The 24,776-nt window shown below is 42.0% G+C and overlaps 1 protein-coding gene across 13 annotated transcripts in view; it reads left to right on the top strand.

The window, feature by feature from the left end:
• Positions 1 to 24,776, top strand: part of SYNDIG1 (synapse differentiation inducing 1) — a 205,023-nt gene that overhangs the window by 33,151 nt on the left and 147,096 nt on the right. For 2 of the 13 annotated variants that reach the window (XM_070588964.1, XM_070588959.1), the window contains exon 1: positions 2,698 to 2,781. The exons of the other annotated variants lie outside the window; for them this stretch is intronic. The gene's annotated coding sequence lies outside the window, so the exon portion shown is untranslated. Of the gene's footprint in view, positions 1 to 2,697; positions 2,782 to 24,776 lie in introns of those variants that run through there. 13 annotated transcript variants of the gene reach the window in all.

The following is a 24,776-nucleotide window of genomic DNA, read 5'->3' as shown; positions in this document are numbered from 1 at the left end:
AACAACGTTTTAAAAGATGCCAAATGGTGACTCTAATGTTTTTTTAAAAAGAAATAAATACAATCAGAAGATGTTAATACAACTGGAATAAAAACAGTTGGAAGAAAATGCCAGAAAAAATAGGAACACCTTTATGCAAGAAAAGAAAGGATCGAACACCTTCCTTTCTTTCAAGTTCTGTTTTTAACCCATTTTCTGTCAGTTTCCACAGAATGTTGGGCTATTTGGGCATTTCTGTATCAACTTAGAGAATCTGATGTTTCTAGTCGACAGACCAAAGGAGACACTTTTCTTCTTTTTGCCTCTGTCTTGATTCAAGCGATGTGCACCATTCCTGTTGTTTATGGAATCTAAACTCCGAGGCACTGTCCACATCCAGCACTCATGGCTCCAGGCTTTAGACACGACTCCCACGTTTGGCTCCACGACATGCTTAGTTAAAGCACAGCTTTTACAATGCTTATCATATCAGACCTGTTTGTCAGAACATTGGTGTTGCCCTGGGAGGAGCACAAGACGAAGAATGTGGGATTTCTACTTGGAAGTCTGTGCTGTGAAGATCCATTTGCCATAAAGCAAAATAAATTGTGCTCTTGGTCTGAGGCCGACAGCCAGGACCTGTGCTCAGGACCCCAGGGAACCCGGGGAAGGGTTTTCTAATTAGTGAGGACAAATTGAAAATAGAAGCAGGTGGCTTACCAACTCTACCATGTAAACATTAGAAAAGTGAAAAAAATGAGATTTCTTCAAGCTAGCAAACATCTGAAATAATTTAAAGTTTTTAGGAAAAGAAATATATTTATTTATCTACCAATCTGAGAAAATAGTATATTTGCATATTTCATATATTTAGTTATATGATAAATTTTATTTTGTACAGTGTAGAGTAGTATGTCCTTTGCCTGAATACTGTACTTCTATAGATAATATACTTAAACCCTTGAATGTCATTTCATTGTGCTATGTAGGGGCTGAGCGTTTGTGTCCCCAAAGTTCACATGTTCAAGCCCTGACCTGCAGTGTGATGATATTGGAGACAGGCCTTCGGGAGGTGATGTGTGTGAGAAAAGGTCATGAGGATGGGGCCTTCTGATGGGATTAGTGGCCTTATAAAAGAGGATGAGAGAGAGATCTCGCTGTCTGTGCATGTGCACGCACCAGGACAGGCCGTGTGAAGACAGGAGAAAGAGGCCTTCTGCAAGCCAGGAAGCGGGCCCTCACCAGGAGCCACGTCAGCTGGAACCTTGATCTTGGACTTTCCAGCCTCCAGATCTCTGAGGAAATACATGTCTGTCGTTTGAAACACCCAGTCTGTGGTACTTTGATGGAGACCGGGCTGACTGCATCGCCAGTAATGCACCGGCCCTGGGCAATGGCTACAATATTGTGCACATGACCCTGCTGAGCAGCAGCAGCTAATGAAGACTTTTCCCACCACTTTTCAAATGGATTCCATTTATCAGCCTTCAGATTTATTTCCAGCCCTAAGCTAGGCTCTGTGCATCTAGGCTGTGTCCATTTGTGTGGCCAACTACATTTCTGATGGGAAACTGTATGGAGTGGAGTTGGGGACAAGGGATCTGAGGCAAGACTGACTGCGTTCAAATTCCAGCTTTGCCACTTATTAGCTGTCTGACCATCAGCAATTGACTTTACTTACCTCTCTGTACTCAGTTCCCTTTCCTGAAAATGGCAGTGATAACAATGTCCACTTTATAGGATGGTTGTGACGTACTGAATGGTGAGGTGTTTGGTCCATGTTGCCTCTAATATTATCCATCCATCATGCTATAGGCTGTACCTTATGGAGTTAAAGATGAATTCCACTCATAGTGTGTCATCCATGAGTTTTATGCACAAGTATACCTTCTGCACATTTACTTCTGTAAGCGAAAAGTGTCTTACAGGTAACACCTGCGACTTTCCACCTGGGGGCTCTTTTTCCAGTGGTGGAAGACTGCTCAGCTCATCCCAGGGCAAGCTGCAAGGGCCAGAGAGTGAATGCCCCAGGAGCAACCCTTGACCAATAATGGACAGGGAGTTGGCATATGTGAGTGTTCTACATGGTCTCCCAGAGTCCCCCAGCAAGATTGAACCCCAGCTGCCTCCAGCAGAAATTGGCTTAATAACACATACTTTCTTGGCTTCTCTCTGTACCCCACCTTACTCACCATGACCTGTCCAGTGCTTTCTGGAACCGCCTCCCAAATAAACTGTTTACCTACACTCCAGTCCTTGTTTCAGGGCCTGCTCAAGGGAAGTCTTTGGCATTAACACAGACATAGGAATCGTAGCCTTATTAAACTGGTAGGACTGTTCCACATGGTGTGTTTCTCTCCTACTCACTAAGTGAATTCTCTCCCAGGACCAGCAGAGAGCAGGGACTGATGTGTCACACTGGAAGGCAGTGTCACTTGGGAAGTGGCTTTACATATGCATCGGTGTTGATGCTCTGCGAATCTCTTCAGAATGAATCACATCCCAGGCATAGATGAGAGTGAATCTCAGGGAGACAGAGTCTCTCTGAATCCTCACAATGGGTCTTCTCTTATAGAGTCTTATGGGAAAAACTGACTTTGAAACAATCATTCATTTGACCTCGGCTGCTATTTTAATGATTTTTAAGAACAAGCATCTTTCCATGGATGTCTCACCCAGAATTTCTTAAGAATATGTTAATTTGCTTTTCCAGATCAAATGCAGATCCACCAGAGTGCATTGCCTTTTGGCTTCTGGTCAGGAAGGTGTGAAGGTCTGTGGGGCTGTCCTTTGCCATTAAAGGTAATAAAATACAAAGTCGCTGAAGTAAGATAAGAGTGTCAGCAACTGAATTATCGAGTGTCATCAGATAGATGCTTCTGATGTGTCCAGAAAGCGCCTTCAGGAGAGTTTTATCTGTCTTTATATTTATACTACTTAAACTCTGACTAGTTAAGATCTTTAGTGTGAACGTTGACAAAATTATGCTCACTGCTCATTCAGAAGTGACACATTAAGCATATCACACTTGTTTTCCAAATTTCAAGGGTCCTTTATCCTGAATATGTGAATGGTCCTTTGCTCCAGATTCATTTTCAGGGTCTCAGAAGCTCTGTGGTCTTCAAGTGAGACTGCTGAGTGACCGGGCCCTCTTTGTTTCTTCTCAGCTGCTCCTTCCTGAGGACTGTGGAGGAAGGCTGGCTTCTCTGGCCAGAAGAACGGCTGCTGATGAATACAAATGTCCCTGGGGAATGGGTTGCTCACACATGGTATTTATCACCAGGGCATAACAAGGACATGTGGCAATATAACAAGATTGACTAACCAACTAACTCAGTACATAGGCAGTGCTAACCAGGTGAAGGGAAAAGCTGATGGAAAAAATAAGACAAAACATTATTAAAAAATAAGACAAAGGGGGACAGGTCAGTATGCAAATATGTATTTTGATGTCCAGAACTGGCTGTAAGCTCATCAGCAGTAATGCAAAGAGGGAGACACAATCAGCAGCATGACTCACAGTGTCCAAGCGGTAAAAATAGACTGGGGCTCATGAGAAATTCAGCTATTTCTGTTCCTGAGATGAGATGCAAAGTTCTCGTTGAAGCAACAGTGCTCTGCAATGAGAGCATCGCCCAAGTTACTGGGAGTGCCTCCCCCAGCCCTGCTCTCCTGTCTCCCTTCTCCTGCTCTAGCTTTTCCACGCCTCTTGTCTACACAGCTCACTTATTACATTCATGGTCTGCCTCCCATCCTTGGGTTGAGCATAAGCTTCACAAGGGCGGAGGCTTCTTCTGGCTGGTTCCCTGATTTACCCCTAGCACCGAGAACAGTGTCTGATACAGGGTGGGTGGTCACTGCTTATTCAGTGAATGATTGGATGAAGAAACATCATTTCTTTGGGTCTGTTCCTTACAAAGTAAATCTGTGGGATTTGATGAGAGCAGTTTCATGCTCTGCAGACACTCTTGGTGTGTGGGTCTCTGATCGCTTGTTTCATTGCAATGTAGGTTGTGGCATACCTAGTCCAAGGATCAAATAAAGATGCACATATATAAAGGGACCACATAAATAACAAAAATCTTTAAAGAAGCCCATTGAGATAAATTAGGGAATGATGGGGATTGAGACAAAGCAAAGAAACCCATGCAGGCTGGCCTGGGGCACCCTTGGCTGCCTGTGGGCTGACCAGGCCCAACCTTGGCTCTGGGTCTCCATCCATGGCCACGAGACTGTTTGTGGGGCTCTGTCCTGGGGTTTTATTTTCCTTGTTGTGAAGCATGGAGGTTCTTAGTTTTCAGTTTTCTTCAGAGTAGATCAAGTTTCAAACTTGAAATCTGTAATTCATAAAGAATAGTTTTTACTTCAAAGTAGTAAAAGAAGTTCAGTGAGGCTGGGGGACAGAAAGTTGAGGGTGGGATGGGGTCAGGAGTTGAAGTCGAGAATTGGACATGGGTTGGCTTATGCTGGGCCTTGTAAGCTACGCTAAGGTCTTTGGTCTGCACCCCAGGAACAGTGTCGCTGAAGGAATTTACACAAGATCAGCTGTGTGTCTGAACGACCTCTATGGCTAGTCCACTGGCCAGGAGTGGATGTCGGGGAGGAGCTAGGAGGTGGTCAAAGTGGCCTGGGTGAGAGATGATAGTATCTTGTGTAGGGTTACAAGGGAGACAGCTGGATGAATCATCAGGACTTGTCAGTGACTCGATTTTGAAGGGGAGGAGGAGGTGGTGGTAAAAAAAGACTCCCAGGCTGGGACCTGGACAGGTCGTAGGGAGCTCACAGACACAGGGTGGGGTGAGGAACCAGCAGAGGGTTTGGTGGGTGTTGAGTCTGATGCTTTTGAGGGGTCCTAGTGGAGATTCTAGTGGGTCCCGTGGTCACTGGCACATGGGTTGTAGTTGGCACCATGTGCGACAGGGAGATTTTGAGAAAGGAGTTAAACCTAACACTTACAAGCTGGACAGAGGGGGATGACCTGGCCAAGAGTGGGTAGGAAGACCTGGAGAGGAGGCAGGAAGAGCAGGAGAAAGTGCAGTCAGGGAAGCATGGGGGAAATTCCCTCAAGGAGAAGGAAATTACCATGGTTCACGTGTTTCCAGGTTTCTAAGAGGTGGAGGATTGTGAAGTGTGAAAGCATCCTCTTGGCTCACTGACCTTTAAGCCGTGCATTCTTTCAGTGGCATTGGGGCAGGGAGCCAGAGTGGTTCCTACACACCCCTGCTCCAGCTTTTTCTCCTCACGCAACCTCGAAGCTAACTTTGGGTGGATTTTAGCCATCCGCATTCATTTCTTGTACCTTGAGACTTGTTTTTTAGTGACACTGCAGCATCTTTAATACCATTTGAGTTTAAGAGGATCTGAGGCAGCCTCCGCCCGTATTTGCTGTGTCACAGTTTGCTTCACTTACCAGGTTAGGTGTCTCTGAGGCCCGGCAGAACTCGGCCTTCTCCTTAGGTGTCCACATCTTGGACATCAGAGCATAGTGGGGCTAGGGCTTCATGAGGAGATTGGATATCCCAGTACAGGAGGTGGGAGGCTGGAGCTCTGCCTGGGGTACTTGGAGCAAGTTTTAACAGTCTGCAGACAGTGATGTGTCATTAAAAGTCCCAGTGTTTCTCAGTTGTCTCACTCGCTGTCCTGCCAAATGTTGTAGCCCAGTGGTAACCAACCAGAGGTCAGCTTCAGATCAGCATTGCTAAAGGGAGATGGTTTCTTTTAACTAGTCCAGGATAAATGTCCTGATGGCAGAAGTGAAAGGGCCGTGAGATCATCTCAACGCTGCCCTGAGCCTTCGGGTGTGACTTAGCCCCCCACTGTCAAGTCCTGGTCCAAGTTTATCCCAGCTGCTCAATTTGGCACCACCAGGTTCCATTCACAAATCACCCCAGGGAAGAATTTTCCATCTAGGTCAATGCAGCGGTGGCTAGGAGCATGCCTCTTGCCCAGTGCTTCCAGCTGGGGGTCTGTCAATCCAAGCATCCCTGTCTTTAGCAAGGTTTCAGACCAAGGGCACATGGAATAAGGTAAAGTTAACCTTTATCCAAAAACATGCCAGGGGTCCAAGCAGAAGCACCCCACATACCTAGAAAGGGAAAATGCAAGTGAGACAAACACCCAGGATGTCAGGACACCAGGCCAGGTTTATGAGAAAGAAATACCCCCCGGTGAGATGGAGAACATGACAATAATCCTCCCTGATGCCATCAGAGTCAGGGGTGCCAATGTTCTGGTATATTGTCTCTTTTTTTCCTTTAAACCTAGAGAAATAAGACCTCAAACTATAAACTTTCCAAAATTCAAGTCTCTTGAAGTCATATAACATTAACGCCCACTAGAAAAGGTCCTTTTCTGGAAGCCCCAGACTGGCCTCGTTGCTGGAGAAGAAATGTGGCCCCTGTGGGTGCAATCCAGTGATTGTCCTCACCTAAAATAAACGTGCCTGTTGGTTTCCCTCTGGCTGGTTTAAAGTCTGCGACGCTGCACCTTCCAGGGCAGTGGCTCTTCCTTGATCTGCCAAGTCAGCGTGCTCCATGGCAGGCCACACTAGCTCCTGGCATTGACACAAGTTTGCGACTTGTGGACCCAGCTCACATGTGAGGGGCTGTGTTTTGTGCCAGTCTCAGCCTATCAATAGCCAATTAGTAGGACCAGCCCTTCTGGCTATGATGATTGCAAGACACCCTTGAAAAATAACCATTAAGAAACTGAAAAAATAAAGGTTTTTTTACTTACAGGTCCTAGAAATTGCACAGTACACCCGTAACACAGCCAGGTTGCAGGTACAGAGAGAGAGCACATGGGCCTGGGGTTCTCCTTTTATTAGGGTCAAAGGTGGGGGCATAGGATTTCAGGGGCTCACTCTTTGTTGGTGAACATATGAGCGGGAATTTGAAGATTGGCCCTGAGCTAACATCTGTTACCAATCTTTTTTTTCTTCTTCTTCTTCTCCCTAAAGCTCCCTGGTACATAGTTGTATATTCTAGTTATAGGACCTTCTAGCTCTGCTACGTGGGACACCACCTAGCATGGCCGATGAGCAGTGCTAGGTTTGTGCCCAGGATCCAAATCGGTGAAACTGTAGGCCACCAACGCAGAGCGTGCAAACTTTAGACCTAGGCCCTGGGCTAGTCCTGAGAGAGGAAGAGATTGCGAGAAGAGGAAAACAAGCCGCCCAAAGGATCAGTTATTGAAATTAACCCAGATCTCTAAAACCAAGGAGCCCCAATGATTGGGGAGGGGTTGGGGGGGATGGACTGGCTCTGTGTCTAGTCCTGTGGCTGGCAATGTGTTTATTTGAGATAGCCATCTTTGAAATGGATGCCTTGGCAAGCAAAGCTTAAGTTAGGCACCTACATTACAAAAAAGAGAAAACCCACTGTCAGGGCTTATGCTACAGGCAGATTCAAGTCAGCCAGACATGGAGAGAAGTTGGGCGGTGGGCGAGGCAGCCTGATTCCTCATTCACTTGGAGGGGAGTGGTATTAGAATGAAGGGGAGATTGGGTTAGGGGACCTATGACTAGGGTTTGGGTGCATGTGGCTTCATTGGGAAGTGATTCAGGGGGGAGTGGGGAAGGTGGCAAGGAAGGGAGGGCAGCCAATTAATGGCTCCTTATCAAGAATCACCACTGCCACAGCCCCCGAGTCAGTCTTGCTGGAGGAGTTATCAGGGAGGAAGTAGGACCTCTTACAGAACCTGCAGGCCAGGGGCTGGTTGGAGTCATCCTCACCTCCCCCGGGGTGGCCCAGGCTGCTCCTTGGGGCCCTGACTCCTTCTCAGGCCACCAAGCATGGGGACCCACGCAGCACCCTGCTTGTGCTAGGATGCCGTCCACGCATGCTGCAGTGACGAGTGCCGAGGGTAAACAGGCCACACGGTCAGCATCTGCAACCCCAGGAATGAGGAACCTTCTCCAATGCCTCATCCTTACTCCCGAGTGGTTCCTGAGGGAGGAGCAAATAATAGTATCAGCTTACGCCGGGCTGGTGAGAGCCCCGGCTTTTCTGTGAGGTGCTGTTTGGAGCTCACTACTTAGGCACCTCCTTTGTAGGATGCCTTGTTCATAGCCCAGCCCTCTGCACCAGCAGGAACCCAAACCTTGCCACAGTCCACTGCTGTGAGCATGGGAGCCAGAAGGAAGGGAACCGCAGGGCCTGCAAAGACACACCTCTCTGCACCTACTTGGCGCGCACGGCTGGTGTCAGCGAGGCTGCAGTTTCCTCCTGTGGCTTCTGAGGACTTCCATGCTGGAGTGAGCCACCAGCTGATGTGAGGAGAACGTCTGTTGCTGGGCAAGCCTTCACCATCCGACCAGGAGGGAAGCACTGGCCTCCTGCGCCGTCAGTCTCCTCGTTGTCCAGCACACACTGCCAGCATAGTTTGCCCAGAACTCCTGGTTCCCACCCAAGGAGCTCAGAGTCAAGAAGGGCCAGGGAGAAAGCCAGGAGGCACACCGTGCGGGCAAATCCAGGAATCCCTAAGCAGGGAAATCGGTGGTCAGTGGGCAGCGGGGGTCCCTCAGAAGAGCTTGGGCAAGAGGGGGCACATGGGCCTAACTAGAGAGCAGGGTCTGGATCCCCCAAGGGCACATGGTGGGCGTACAGAGCCAGTAGAAAGTGAAAGAAAACGGCCTGAGGAGAGCAGGGTGTGAGACAGACAGACAGGCGGCAGGAAGTTTCAGAGATTAACGTGGTGGTGAGGATGGAAGGCGAAGGGTGAAATGAAGGGGGTAATGTTTGCGCACCAGAGAATTTAAAAGCTCCAATGAAGAAAAAGGAGGATGAAATAAAAGAGATTTAAAATGAATGTTAAACAAACAAAAAACACAACCAACAAAATTAAGAGGAAAGCCTAGAAGTGAAAGATTGTATTTTAAAATAAAAACAAGACAAAAACCAAATGAATAAGCACATGTAAAACAAGACTAGGAACTGGAAATTCAATAAACACATTTCTTCAGAATGATAAAAAGATATGATTGCTCCAGCACCCAGCCTACCTCCCGCACAGGTGCACACTGGAGTGATCATGAGAACCCATGGAGAGAGGAAGTAAATAGAGACAGAAGTAAGGAGCCTGAAGATTAAATAAAGAACGTTGCTGTTAGGTCAATAAGACATAAAAACAGAATTGCCTAGAAGCCTGGCCCTACAACAGAAAGCATTCATAGTGATTTAAGAAAATAACGTGGTATAAAAAAGACCATAAATAAAATATATGAAGGATTCCACAGGCCTGAGTTGTAAATCTCTCTGGACTATTGCTTTCCTGCGTGATGTCCCTGGGTCCCTGTAATTTTTACAGAAATCCCGGTACAAAGACGTGTCACTCAGAGTTTATAGCCTGATGGGCTGTAGGCATGTTCTGTGAAGTGCCCGGAGGGGTGCAAGGGATGCAGTGTGCACGTGCACACACAGGTATTCCAATCGTTTGCCATTTTAAAATAAATCTGGATTTCTAGTTTCTCTTGAACTGTTTATTCTTTTTTCTCCTTCAACTTCTTTAAAAGGTATAATTTTCTATTTATATCATTAGATATTACTCTTAAATTTTTTTCAATTTTGTTTTTTTCAATTTCTTTGTTTTATTCTTTTTTTTATTGTGGTAGCAGTGGTTTATAACATTAGATAAATTTCAAGTGTACATCATTAAATATTTAGATTTCTGTGTAGATTACAGCATGTTCACCACCCAAAGACTAATTACCATCCATCACTGTACACAGGTGCCCAGTCACCCCTTTCACCTTCTTCCCTCCCCGATTCACCTCTGGTAACAACCAATCCAATCTGTCTCTATGTGTATGTTTGTCCTTGTTTTAATCTTGTACTTATGAGTGAGGTAATATGGTATTTGATTTTCTCCCTCTGACTTATTTCACTTAGCATAATACCCTCAAGGTCCGTCCATGTTGTCACAAATTGCCGGATTTCATCATTTCTTATGGCTGAGTAGTATTTCATTGTGTATATATGCCACATCTTCTTTGTCCATTCGTCCCTTGATGGGCACCTAGCTTGCTTCCAAGTCTCGATTATTGTGAATAATGCTGCAATGAATGTAAGGGTGCATATATCTTTATGCATTCATGTTTTCATGGTCTTTGGATAAATACCCAACAGTGGAATAGCTGGATCATATGGTAGTTCTATTCTTAATTTTTTGAGGAATCTCCATACTGTTTTCCATAGTGGCTGCACCAATTTGCACTCCCACCAGCAGTGTATGAGAGTTCCCTCCTCTCCACATCCTCTCTAACACTTATTGTTTCCTGTCTTGTTAATTGTAGCTATTCTGATGGGAGTGAGGTGATACCTCACTGTAGTTTTGATTTGCATTTCCCTGATAGTGATGTTGAACATATTTTCATGTGCCTGTTGGCCATCTGTATATCTTCTTTGGAAAAATGTATAATCATGTCTTTTGCCCATTTTATAATTGGGTTGTTAGTTTTTTGTTGTTGTGATGTATGGTTTCTTTTTATATTTTGGATATTAACCCCATTATCTGATACATGGTTTGCAAATATCTTCTCCCAGTTGTTAGGTTGTCTTTTCGTTTTATTGATGGTTTCCTTTGCTGTGCAGAAGCTTTTTAGTTTGATGTAGTCCCATTTGTTTATTTTTTCTATTGTTTCCCTTACCCAATCAGACATGGTACTTGAAAATATGCTGCTAAGACAGATGTTGAAGAGTGTACAGCCTATGTTTTCTTCTAGAAGTGTAATGATTCCAGGTCTTACATTCAAGTCTTTAATCCATTTGGAGTTGATTTTTGTACATTGTGTAAGATAGTGGTCTACTTTCGTTTTTTGCATGGTGCTGTCTAGTTTTCCCAACACCATATGTTGAAGAGACTTTCCTTTCTCCATTGTAAGTTTTTGACTCCCTTATCGAAAATTAGCTGTCCCTAGATGCATGAGTTTACTTCTGGGCTCTCAGTTCTGTTCCATTGATCTGTGTCTCTGTTTTTTGTGCCAGTACCATGCCATTTTGGTTCCTATAGCTTTGTAGTATATTTTGAAATCAGGGAATGTGATACCTCCAGCTTTGTTCTTTTTTCTCAGGATTCCTTTGGCTATTTGGGGTCTTTTGTTGTTCTATATAAATTTTAGGATTCGTTGTTCTCTTTCTGTAAAAAATTTTGGAGGTTTGATAGAGATTGCATTGAATCTGTAGATTGCTATTGGAAGTATGGACATTATGTTAATTCTTGCAATCCAAGAGCGTGGAATATCTTTCCTTTTCTTTGTGTCTTCTTCAATTTCTTTCAACAATGTTTTATAGATTTCAGGGTACAGATCTTTTACCTCTTTGGTTAAATTTATTCCTAGGTATTTTATTCTTTTTCTTGCAGTTGTAAATGAGATTGTGTTCCTAATTTCTCTTTCTGCTGCTTCATTGTTAGTATGTAGAAACACAACTGATTTTTGTATGTTGATTTTGTATCCTGTAACTTTGCTGTATTCATATATTATTTCTAAAAGTTTTTTAGTGGATTCTTTAGGATTTTCTATATATAAAATCATGTCATCTGCAAATAGTGACAGTTTCACTTCTTCCTTTACAATTTGGATCCCTTTTATTTCTTTTTCTTGCCTGATTGCTCTGGCTAAGATTTCCAATACTATGTTAAATAGTAGTGGTGAAAGTGGGCATCCTTTCTGGTTCTTCTTCTTAGAGGGATAGCTTTTAGTTTTTCTCCATTGAGAATGATATTAGCTGTGTGTTTGTCATATATGGCCTTTATTGTGTTGAGGTACTTTCCTTCTATACCCATTTTATTCAGAGTTTTTATCATAAAGGGATGCCATCATAAGTGAATGTCAAATGCTTTCTCTGCATCTATTGAGATGATCATGTCATTTTTACTCTTCATTTTGTTAATGTGGTGTATCACATTGATTGATTTGAGGATGTCAAGTGATCCCTGCATCCCTGGAATAAATCCCACTCGATCCTGGTGTATGATCTTTTAATGTATTGTTGTATTTGATTTGCTGTATTTTGTTGAGGATTTTTGCATGGATGTTCATCAGTGATATTGGCCTGTAATTTTCTTGTTTTGTGTTGTCTTTGTCTGGTTTGCTATAAAGGTAATGTTGACTTCGTAGAATGAGTTAGGAAGCTTCCCCTCCTCTTAAATATTTTGGAAGAGTTTGCAAAGCATAGGTATTAAGTCTTCTTGGAAGGTTTGGTAGAATTCACCAGGGAAGCCATCTGGTCCTGGACTTTTGTTTATTTTTTTTGAGGAAAATTAGCCCTGCACTAATATCTTCTGTAAATCCCCCTTTTTTTGCTAAGGAAGATTGGCCCTGAGCTAATATCTGTGCCCATCTTCCTCTACTTTATATCTGGGATGCCTGCCACAGCATGGCTTGATAAGCAGTACATAGGTCTCCCCCAGGATCCGAACCAGTGAACCCTGGGCCACTGAAGTGGAGTGTGCAAGGTTAACTGCTGTGCCACCAGGCCAGGCCCTGGACCTGGAGTTTTATTTTTTGGGAGGTTTTTGATGACTGTTTCCATCTCCTTTCTAGTGATTGGTCTATTCAAATTCTCTATTTCTTCTTAATTCAGTTTTGGAAGGTTCTATGATTCTAAGAATTTACACATTTCTTCTAGTTTATCCAATTTGTTGGCATATAGCTTTTTGTAGTATTCTTTTATAATCTTTTGTATTTTGAGGTGTCTGTTGTAATTTGTACTCTTTCATTTCTGATTTTATTTATTTGAGCCTTCTCACTTTTTTTCTTGGTAAGTCTAGCTAAAGGTTTGTTAATTTTGTTTATCTTTTCAGCGAACCAGCTTTTGCTTTCATTGATTTTTTCTTTTTTTTGTCTCTATTTCATTTATTTCTGCTCTTATTTTTATTATTTCCTTCCTTCTACTGATTTTGGGCTTTGAATGTTCTTCTTTTTCCAGTTCTTTTAGGTGCATTCTTAGATTGTTTCTTTGGGACTTTTCTTGTTTGTTGAAGTAGGCTTGTATTGCTATAAACTTCCCTCTTAGAACTGCTTTTGCTGTCTCCCATACATTTTGGTATGTCATATTTTCATTTTCATTTGTCTCCAGTATTTTTTTATTTCTCCTTTGATTTATTCATTGACCCATTGTTGTTCAGTAGCATTTTGTTTAATCTCCACGTATTTGTGCTTTTCTGATTCTCTTCCTGTAGTTGATTTCTAGTTTCATACCTTTGTGGTCAGAAAATATGCTTGGTATTATTTCAGTCTTCTTAAATTTGTTCAGACTTGTTTTGTGGCCTAATATGTGATCAATCCTGGAGCATGTTCCATGTGCATTTGAAAAGAATGTGCATTCTACAGTTTGGGGATGGAATGTTCTGTATATATCTACTAAACCCATTTGGTCTAATGTGTCATTTAAGGCCAATGTTTCCTTATTGATTTTCTGTTTGGATGATCTATCCATTGGTGTAAGTGGAGTGTTAAAGTCCTCTCCTATTATTGTCTTACTGTTTATTTCTCCTTTTATGTCTGTCAATAATTTCTTTATATATTTAGGTGTTCCTATGTTGGGTGCATAGATATTTACAAGTGTTATATCCTCTTAATGGATCGTCTGCTTTACATTATGTAGTGCCCTTCTTTGTCTCTTGTTATAATTTTTGTTTTAAAGTCTATTCTCTCTGATATAAGTATTGCTACCCCTGCTTTCTTTTCTTTGCCATTTGTATGGAGTATCTTTTTCCATCCCTTCACTTTCAGTTTGTGAGTGTCTTTAGGTCTGAAGTGTATCTCTTGTATCCAGCATATATATGGCCTTTTTTTTATCCAATCGGCAACCCTGTGCCTTTCAATTGGAGCATTTAGTCCATTGACATTTAAAGTAGCTATTGATAAATATGTATTTGTTCCCATTTTGTTACTTTTTTTCTGAGGGTTTTATTAGTTCTTCTCTGTTCCTTCCTTTTTCTCTTTCTCTCTTCCTTTGTGGTTTGATGACTTTCTTTAGTAATATGTTTGATTTCTTTTCTCTTACTTATTTGTTTATTTATTATAGATTTCTAGTTTGTGATTACCATGAGGTTCATACATAATAATCTACGTGTATAGCAATCTATACTTAGTTGATGATCTCTTTAGTTTGACCTCCTTCTAAAAGCTCTACTCTTTTACTCCTCTCCTCCCACATTTTTTGTTTTTGATATCATATCTATCCTCTTGTTTTGTGTGTGTGTGTGTCCATTACCCTCTTATCATTGAAATAGGTAATTTTAGTACTTTTGTCTTTTGACGTTCATATTATCTTCACAGGTGATCTGCTAACTATACTGTATTTTTGCGTTTACCAGTGATTTTATTACCTTTTTTTGGGGCGGGGGTAATTTTCTTATTCCTCTTTGTGGTCTTCTCATTCCCACTTAAAAAAGTCTCTTTGGCATTTCTTGTAGAACTGATTTCTTGGTGATAAACTTCTTTAATTTTTGCTTATTAGGAAAACTCTTTATCTGTCCTTCCATTCTGAATGATAACCTTGCTGGATAGAGTATTCTTGGCTGTAGGGTTTTTCTTTCAGCACTTTAGATATATTTGCCACTCCCTTCTATCCCGTAAGGTTTCTGCTGAGAAGTTAGCTAATAGCCCTATGGGTTTTCCTTTGTATGTCACTTGTTGCCTTTCTCTTGCTGCTTTTAGGATTCTCTTTTTATCTTTAATTTTGGACATTTTAATTATAATTTATCTTGGTGTGGGCCTCTTTGGCTTTATCTTGTTTGGTCCTCTCTGTGCTCCCTGCACTTGGATGTCTGTTTCCTTCCTTAGGTTAGGAAAGTTTTCAGGTATTATTTCTTTAAATAGATTCTCTGTCCCTTTGTCTCTCTCTTGCCCTGTGGATGCCTATAATACAAATGTTGGTACACTTGATGTTGCCCCAGAGTTCCCTTAGGCTGTTCTCATTCTTTTTAATTCTTTTTTCTTTTATCTGTTTAGCTTGGGTGATTTCCTCTAGTATTTGTCCAGCTTGCTGATCCATTCTTCTGTATTATCTACTCTGCTGTTGAGTCCCTCCAGTGAAATTTTAATTTCCGGTATTGTATTCTTCATTTCTGATTGCTTATTTTTTATATTTTTCCAATTCTTTCTTGATGTTATCACTGTGTTCATCCATTCTTCTCCCAAGATCAATGAGCATGCTTATGACTTTTTGCTTGAACTCCTTGTCAAGTAGATTATTTCTGTTTCCTTCAGTTCTTTTTCTGGGATTTTGTCCTGTTCCCTTGCTTGGAACATATTCCTTTGCCTCCTCATTTTGCCTCTTTCTCTGTGCTTATTATCTATTTATTAGACAGATCACCTATGTCTCCTGATCTTGGCCTTATGTAGGAGACACCTTTTGAGGGCCAGCAGTGTGCTTCCCTCTCATCACCAGTTCCAAATGTTCCAACAGTGACCCCTGTGTGGGCTACGTGTGTCCTGTTGCAGCAGGGTTGCTCTTGCTGCAGGTGCCCAGGGAGCCTAGGCTGTCCCCATGCTGGCTTGTTGTAATTCTCAGTTGTATGTGGCTGCTATGGACCCTTCAGTCAGTTTATTGTGTTTTGGGAGCCAGAGCACCTTTGGGTACAAAGCCTACTAGCACATTCCTGGTGAAATTTTTCTATTAAGTGGGTAGGCCCCCAATATGGCTGATTGCTAGACTCAGGGGTTTACAATTGCTGTAGGCCTCTGACCTACAAGGCTGTTGTCAGCTCTCTCAGGATTGCAGCTGAGCGGAGCCAGCCCCAGGCACAGGAGGACCCAGTTGTTTCAGGCTCTGGATAGTTGAGTTGATCCCCTATGTAGCTGTTTGTGAAGTTCAGGTCTTCTGCCACCAATAAGCCTCACCACCCACAGGTCCCCACTGTCAACACAGTCCTGGCCCATGCACACTTCCCACCCCCCTTAAGTGGACCCAGTCACCCCATTGCAGAGACCCTCACACACTCCACCAACACCCCACACTCTCTGCCCTCTCCTCACACACCCTCTGCCCCACAGAAGCAGACCCGCACACATGCCTGCAGAGGATCCAAGCACGCAGTCTACGTAGGCCAAAAAGTTGCCCAAGGGCTTGCTGTTCAGTGGTGCCAGTCCCTAGGGTGTCTGGCCTGCCCTTGCTGAGCTGGATTAAACTGGTGCTCTAGTGGGTGGGGCAGACCCTGGGCTAACAGGCCAGGGGAAAAACTCCAATAGCATCTGCCAGTGTCTGTGTCAGCACACCTGTGCTAGGTCACAATAATGGCTGCCGCCGATATCTCAGTCCCTGGAGAGGTCTCACCTCTGACTGAGATGCACCCAGAGCCTACCAGGTGAGTCTCTTTTCACCAAAGGACTGTGCACCTTTCTTTCTGGTGATTTTAGGTTGCTTCCTGAAATGGGTGAATTTGGGCATGGACCCTTTAAGAGTTGGGTTTTTTCCACTTATGTCTGATAGCTTTTCTAGGGGTTGTTCCCCATTGTGGTTAATGGCCAGCAAAGCCAGATATTATGAGACTTGTCTCAGTTGTGCTGAGTCCAAAGGATGCTTATAGTGGTGACATGCCTCCACTCAGGTCCCCACTCCTCTAGGGAGGGCTGCATACCTTAGGATTGCTCTCTGCTGGCCGTGAAGCCTCACAGCTTGCAAAGGTGGCTTTTTTCTCTCCAGAAGGAATTTCTGCCTCTGCTGCCTCAGTCAGGACTGTCCCTTCTTGAGGGGGTTCTTTTTATCCAGTTTTCACTTCCCTCTCAGGGCTAGTTCTTCCAATAATAGTTGTAACTTGATTGTGCTTATGGGAGGAGGAGAGTTCAGAGTCCGCCTACTCCACCATCTTGACACCCTCTCTACTCTTAAAACTTTAAAATGCATTCCTTCTTGTACAGATTCTAGAGTTAATGCTATCACCATCTTTCCCCTTAATAATGTAGACGTCTTAGCATCCTCTTCCTGTCTTACATTATTGTTCACTAGTTCAGTTCCTTCTCACTTTTATATTGTTTCACCATTTTTGTTGCTATTATTTTCCATGGTCATTTCTTATTAAAGATTCCTCCTTTCCTCACTTACCTTACATCTTGTGTCTCATCTCTACTTTCTGTGATCAGTCTCCTTCAGTCTGGAGGACATGCCTCAGTGGTCCTTTTCATGAAGGTCTGTTGGTGGTTCATTCTCTCAGTCTTTGGCCAAATGTATTTTGTTCTCATTTGTGAATAGTAGTTTAAGTAGGTATAGAATTTGAGGTTGAAAGTGTTTTCTGTCTTGGGAACTTTGTTTTGATGTTTTTCTGGTTTCTCTGGCTATTGTTGAGAAGTTTGCTTTTTTCCTGTAGGGAATCTATATTTTTTCCTCTGATCAATATCATGTTTTTGTATAGTTTTACTATAAAATGTATAGATGTGGAATCACTTTCATTTACCTTGCATGATGTGTTTTTGAATCTGCAAACTCACGTCTTTCATAGTTCTGATAAATTCTAAAATCTTTTTAGACATTGCCTCTTCCCCATTTTCAATATCCTTCATTCTGGAATGCTCTCTTATTCTGGAATCCACAGTTTGTTCTTCCAGGATTTGTAGTTGTTGATTGAGGGAGATCATCATTTTTATCTTTCTCCATTTTAATCTGTCTTTCATATTTCCCATCTTATGCTGAATTCTAGGTAGGATCCTCACTTCCATATTCCAGTTCGTTAATCCCCTCATCAGATACTTCCAGTTTGCTCGTTAATTCATCTGTTATGTTTAAAATTCAATATATATTTTTACTTCAGGAAATTCCAATTTGCCTCGTCTCTTTTGATAATGTATTTTCCTATGTGGATTTAGTTCCTTCCCATATGCCTCAGATATCTTAGAAGAGATGTATTTTATCACCTCTGCCTTACTGTTCTGTTATCTGAAGTCTTGGGAGGCTGCTCTATCTGCTGACTCAGGCTCATGGTGGATTGTTCCCTGGTAAATTTTAAATTTTTAAATTGTGGCCCTTCCCACTGAGACTCTAACTGAAAATCCTCGTTGAGGATTTCATGAGGGGAAGGTGTGTCTGATAAGCACTCCTGAGGATCCCTGACTTGAGACCACTTTTTCATGTTAGTTCCTCCACTTACGGGTTTCCTGACCATGCATATACTAAAATTTCAAACCTGAGTTCCACATGATGTTATTTCCAGCAGAGAACTTTCCCCAGTCCCAGGCCAGGGTCACCCCCGTTTTCTCCCTCACTGCACTGAGGGGAAGCCTGGCTCTAGACAGTGTTTTCACTGGGCATGTCATCCTTTGAGGTTCTCTTCTTTATGTGGGGGGGGGGGTCTCAGTTTATACTCCCTCCTTAAGGAGACCTGAGGCCTTGTCCTCTCTCTTTATGTGACCACTAAATCCTGAGCCTTGTTTGCCAAGACTTATCTCTCTTCCCAAGGATGCAGCAGCATCAACTTGGGTTTCAGCCTCCATATTTCACTTCTTTCTTTAATTTCGCCCCTGAATATTTCCCTTTCTTTCTTGTGAGCTCAGCTATGCCTTTAAAGGGATCTTTGCCATGTTACACATCATGCTTAGATGCTTCATTGCAGGAGGCTTTCACATTGTATGGTCAGCCTCATTGGTGAAAGCAGATTTCTCCTGAGAAATGTGAAGATCTGGCAACACCAGGTCTGTGTTTCAGCAGGATTGAAATAGGCTAGAAACTTGGGTGGGGGGCATTGTGCTCTGTGTTCAGTCTCTAACTTATCACTTGTAATATCATCTCATCCCTATGTTGGCATTTATGATCCAGCATTATATGGTGCCAAGTTTTTCTAACTTTGAGGCTCACTTCTGTCGAAGCCCACCAGCTAAAGACCAGCAGGAGCACACCCAGGGTCAAATGAAATTGGTTCTAGTATTTAGCTGCAGCAGCAAGTCAAATGGACTACATAGAATCATGGGAGCATCTTCAGCAGGGAGGGGAAGGTTCTTAAAGGGTGGGAGCTTGTGCTAAATGATTCACAGGAGAAATTTAGGGGAGGGAGCAGCTATGGTCATGATACGATGGAGAAGCATAAACACTTCAACTGGTATCTCAGTAATCTGTGTTCAGGAGGTGAGGAACCAGCAGGGCTGGGACTGCCATTGGTGAGAAAGGGAACTCACTCAGAAGCAGAGATTGAAGGCATTTCCACAGCTCCAGGTTTCTTGTGCAGTAACTGGGTTTGTGGGAATTCTACTGTTCTGTTGGAAACACTGTATCACCAGCAGGGCTGAGTTTCTCTTTTCTCATTTTTTGGGCCTTAACTAACCTTTCAGTGAAATGGGTTTGTCAAAAAGTAAGCCCCTTTTCCGAAAGAAAATTCAGGTCTTCTGAACCTCCTACAGAAGGAGTAGCTGCCTGCCTGGCCCTGCCCATGTCCCAGCCTCTGGGTTCCTGCTGAGTTCTGATTCATAAGGCCCGTAAAGCTGCCATGTGTGTGACTCACCATATTCCCTGCTTGAGCACAGCTCTTCACTCTGTATTTTCACTCTGTAAAGCACAGTACACGGAACATTAAGGAATTCACCATAGAAAAAGCCAGTTCTCCTCTGTTGGAAATGTAATGAAACTAATGAAGCAGCCAGGTGACCTGTGATGAGGACCATCCCCACCCCATCCTCCTAAACCCTTTACCCTTGGTCAGTGGTCCAAACACACCCCAGAGTGAACCGAGGCTGGCCCAGTGGGTTCCCTGGAGTCTGCGCCTTACTCCAATTTGTGTTCCTTGCCCTTTGCTGGGTCTGTGAAGCCATCACTGACTGGCAGAGAATAACTGAGGAGTAAATGGCTGCGTGAATAAACCTGAGATCTTAGCATAGGAATGCTGCGTTGAAAAGTGATTCATTTTCTCTAAGTCATAACTCTGAAGAATTAATTTCAGCTACTGAATATTTTATGTGTTTCTCAGGCTGAGCTGGCCCTCTGTTTCTCACATGAAGGTCCAGGAAGCAGCCTGAGAGTTTATTATGTTGATTAATTAGAAAGTGAGCCATGGATGTGATCCATAAGATTGTGCATTCATTTCTGAATCTTTGTAATAAAGAAACTGTGTTTCTATATTGAAGAAGCACTTAGTTATGGAAAAAATGTGAGGGAGTATCATTTTTAGTTTTTCTGCCTTTAGTTTATTTTAGCAAATCGGAGTAAAGCCTCATGGCATGAGAAAAAGCAAATCACTGTGCCGTCTTGTTTCTGTGGGTTCTTGAGATCTCACATTGCACCCTGAGTGTCTTTTAGTAGATGATTTATGATGTGAATGATGAGCTGGCTATGTTCTCACTTTGGGATTCATTTCTGTGAACTTGGGAAGGTAAGAAGCATATTATTCTTGCAGTTTTGTTTTTACCCTTTTCCATGAAATGGATCCTGGCAACAGCTGGTGCATCCCCCAGTTCTGTGCTCTGTGTCTTTACTGTTGATACGGGGAGGCAGCTATGCCGCTCCTTTGATCCTTTGATAATTCCTATTCCTCATGAAACTCTGCTCTACTGGCAACCCATAGTGCATGGTGGATTTCTCTCTCCCCTACACACACACACCACCACCACCACCACCACCACCACCACCACCACCACCACCACCACACGATCACAGGATGTACTTACTGTAGATGAAGCCTGTTTAGTAACTAGCCCATGCTAAAGGATTTTCTGTGTAAATTTTACAGTCTGAGGTTATCTCAGTCTTTTAGTTTATTTTCCTTTTAATAGTGATTTCTCTAACTGTAACATGCACATTCTTTTCACATTTTAACATTTCTGAAATTCTGAAAAAGGGGTGCATCTTACAATCAATGATTGCTGATGAAATATGACAAGGTTTTTCCCTGAGCATATATTTATGTATGTGGTAAATCTAAATGAATGTTGACTGCATAAAACAATAATAACAAAGTATTAAAGGGTTTAAATAAATACATTTAAAAATAATCTAATGTGTATATTTTATATATATAGTTTAAAATAAGGACAACAGTAGTATTAAACTGGGAGATTGTAATCAGAACTAACATATTCTATGGTTCTTGTATTTTTCAGAAAGTGGTAAAAGAATGAATGTGTATTAAACTCAAATAAATTCAAAGGTACCATGTCTTATTTGCTTGGATGCTCAAGTCATTCCTTCTTTGTTGGAAGAAAGTGACTTTTCTTTATTGTAGTAAAATACGCATAGCATAAAATTTACCGTTTTAGCCATTTTTAAGTGTAGAGTTCAATTAAGTACATTCACATTGGTGTACAACCATCACCACCATCCATCTCCGGAGCGTTTTCATCATCCCAAACTGAATCCGTGTACCCATTAAATGATAATGTCCTCTCCTCCCCTGCCCCAGCCCTGAGAAACCACTATTCTACTTGCTGTCTTATGAATGTGACAACTATGGGCACTGCATATAAGTGGAAGCATACAGTATTTGTCCTTTTGTGTCTAGCTTATTTCACTTGAGATAAGGTTTTCAAGTATCATCCGTGTTGTAGCATGTGTCAGAATTTCCTTCCTTTTTAAGACTGAGTAATATTCCCTTGCGTGTCTATATCACATTTTATTCATCCCTTTGTCTGTTGATGGGCGGCTAGGTTGCTTCCACCTTGTGGCTACTGTGAGTAATGCTGTTAGGAACGGGAGTCTACTAATATCTCTTTGAGACCCTGCTTTCAATCGTTTGGGGTATATACCCAGAAATGGAATTGCTGGATCACATGATAATTCTATGTTTAATTTTTGAGAAACCACCAAACTGTTTTTCTGCAGAGGCCGTGCCATTTTACGTTTCCACCAGCAATGATGAAGTGACTTAAAAAATATACAGATTTTTGTGGTTGTTTTGGCTAGGATAACAAAAGCATAGTAAAATATTCATTAGTACACAAAAATAGTAATGAAAATTCCAAACCTCTCACCTCGAACTCCTAACTTATCATTCCATATTCCTACCTGCTTCCCAGAGGCAACTCCTGTTAGCCTTTCTCTTTTGACAGTTACCGTCACACTTTGACTACTGTATTCATCCAGTTGTTCCTTGACCTCTTGACTCTACATTCCGTCTAACGGACTCCCTGCTTTCAAACGGTAGAATTTAGCTCGCTTAAGGATAGAATGTAGTTCACTAGCTGCTGCCTCTTTCTTTCCCCCTCTTCCCAAGTTTTCTTTCTTTTGAGTTCTCCCATTGGTCACTACGGTATCTGTAAGTGAACGTCATCAACCCTCCATCCCCTGTCTTCCTACCAGGCAGGATGAAGCTCAGGGTGGCATGCTTGCCCACTCCTCTTCCTTCATTCCCATTTCCTTTCTGGTTGAGGTTGGCTGCGTCCTCACTTTTACATTAGAATGAGTGCGTCCAGCTCAGTGGCTGTGAGTCAGACCCTAAAATCAGACTTCCTGGGTGTGACTGTGGCTCTGCTGTTTACAGGTGAAAGACATCAGGAAAGTTACTTAGCTTCTTGGTATTTCAGTTTCCACATCAGTGAAATGAAAATAACAGCAATATCTACCTCAGGGGTTATTTTGAAAATTAAACAGGATAATCCTTATGAAGATTTGACCACAGTGCGTGGCACTTAGGAAATGCTCAATACTTCTTGGCCAAAATGCTGCTGCTGCTGATGATGGTGATGCTGATGACTGTTGGGACTGGTAATCTTTAAAATCTGTTCTTTTAATTATGTAAATTCCAAATGTTAAATTATTAAAGTCATCGTTATGATTCTATAAACATTACTGACTGTAAACCCAGCTTGTAGTGATAAAATAATACTTGTACAGTACTACTTTTCAGTAGCTTGACCCCCTGTACAGAAGAAGGAAAATATTCTTAGGGTCTAGGTCAAATGAAATCTATCTTTTTACATTCTGTAACTGCTCAGAATAATGCAATGCAAAACTTTCTTTGCTTTTGTCCAGTGGAATTGGACCTATGGAATTCTTGTGCAGGTTTCTGGTTGTGTGTTTTTCTGGAGTTTCTAAATGACATTCTTTAACATTGAGGGAAGAAACTTGCACCTTCTTCCCAGCATCACTGGTGGCTTCTGGCTTTGTGTTTGTCCCGTCTCCTGCTCAGGAAGATGGCCTTTGTGATGCCGCAGATGTGTGTTACCCATTGGACACATGGGTGCTGGACGGCTGCTCTATAGGGATTTCTTTTTCTTCATTTCTGGAGTTAGTCCCCATTTCTTTTCTCCTTAATTACCCACTTCCTCGGTTTCCACTATCGCTTTTTTCTGAAGTAAGTCTGAAAGTTACTTATTTTGTGAGGGAATATGTGAGATAAATTTTCTGAGTGCTAAAATAGTTATCATTGTTGCTCTATTGTTTCTTTTTTTGTTTTTGCTCACGCTTGAATGATTGCTTGGTTTGGTGCATAATTTAAAAGTTGTTTTCTCCCAACTTGGAAGACATCGCCCTGCTGTCTCTCTAGCACGTCTTGTTCTCTGCGACGTCAGAACTCCACCTGTGCGCCCCGTCGTCTCATCGCCCATCCACACCTCTCATGGATTACAGGCTGCAGCTGTCTCATTGGGCTGCCACTTACTCTCCTTCTTTGTTGAACTTTGTTAAACTTCTCATCTACTATGGATCTTACATTTCTTTATTTTGTTAAGTATTTGCTACTATTTTCCCTTCTATTAGGATCTTTTTTGTTCCCTTACTAACATTTTAATGGGGTCTTCAAGAGAGATAAGAAAGATGATGTGTGCTCAGTCCTCCATCCTGAATCAGAAGCGTGGCTCCAGCATGGATACTTTCTCTGTCTCTCTAATCAGTTTCATCAGAGGATTGTTTTTCAAAGAACAAACTTTTGGCTTCATTGATTCTGCTTGTATCTTTGCTCTCTATTTCACGACTTTCTGCTCTTATCTTTATTACCACCTGTCACATATATTCTTCCCCTGTATTATTATTCTTTTAGCTAATTTATTAATTTGGATGTTGACTCGTGACTTTTTAGTCTTTATTACCCTAATGTATGTATTTAAGGCTGTATGTTTCCCTCTAAGTGTTGCTTTACCTGCACTCTTAGGTTTTCATATGTGGTTTATTTTGATATCTAGTTTTTGCAATATGATTCAGTTCTAAATAATTTTACGTTCGTTTATGATTCTTCTTTGGTACAGCGGTTGTTGAGAAAGCATTCCTGTTATTTTCTTCATTTCCATATGAATGTCGTTTTTATTAAATGTATTCATTTTTATATCAACTGTGTTGTGGTTAAAGAAAGTGGGTCTATAAGATACTAATTATTTGAAATTTGTTGATACTTCTTGGTCTAGTACTTGATCAGTTTTGGAAGGAAGGGAGGGAGGGGAGGAAGGAAATATAAAGAGAAACAGAGAGAAAAAGAGAGAAAACATGTGCCTAGAGGAATCTCTGTTCTCTAATTGTTGGAGGCAGAGTTTTACAAGTGCTTATTTGCTTAAAATTGTTATTGTTGTTTTTAGAGTATATATAATATTCTCCTTATTTCTTAACATAATTGAGAGTTTTTTGAAGCATCTTGTTCTGGTGGTGAAGAGATCACACTATCCCTGTAATCTACCCGTTTTGCTTCATATAGTATGATACAAATTGATTATGTCCATAGAAGGTGGGAACTGAACCTGGTGAATTGAACCTGTTATTATGTAGTAACTTTGTTACTATGTAGTAGCATTTTCTATTCCTTAATGTCTGCTTTCTTTTAGATTATTAAACTGTGCCAAATTTCTTATATTTCGCTTAGGATTTTCCTTATATATATGCTTTCCATTCTTTTGCTTTTAATGCTTCCATGTCCTTATGCTTTAGGTGTATCTTATTAATAATACATGTCTG

The sequence above is a fragment of the Equus przewalskii genome, chromosome 21 (genome assembly GCF_037783145.1).
Source record: "Equus przewalskii isolate Varuska chromosome 21, EquPr2, whole genome shotgun sequence".
NCBI lineage: Eukaryota > Metazoa > Chordata > Mammalia > Perissodactyla > Equidae > Equus > Equus przewalskii.
The sequence above is the reverse complement of the archived record's forward strand: the minus strand, read 5'-3'. Positions and strand labels throughout refer to the sequence as shown.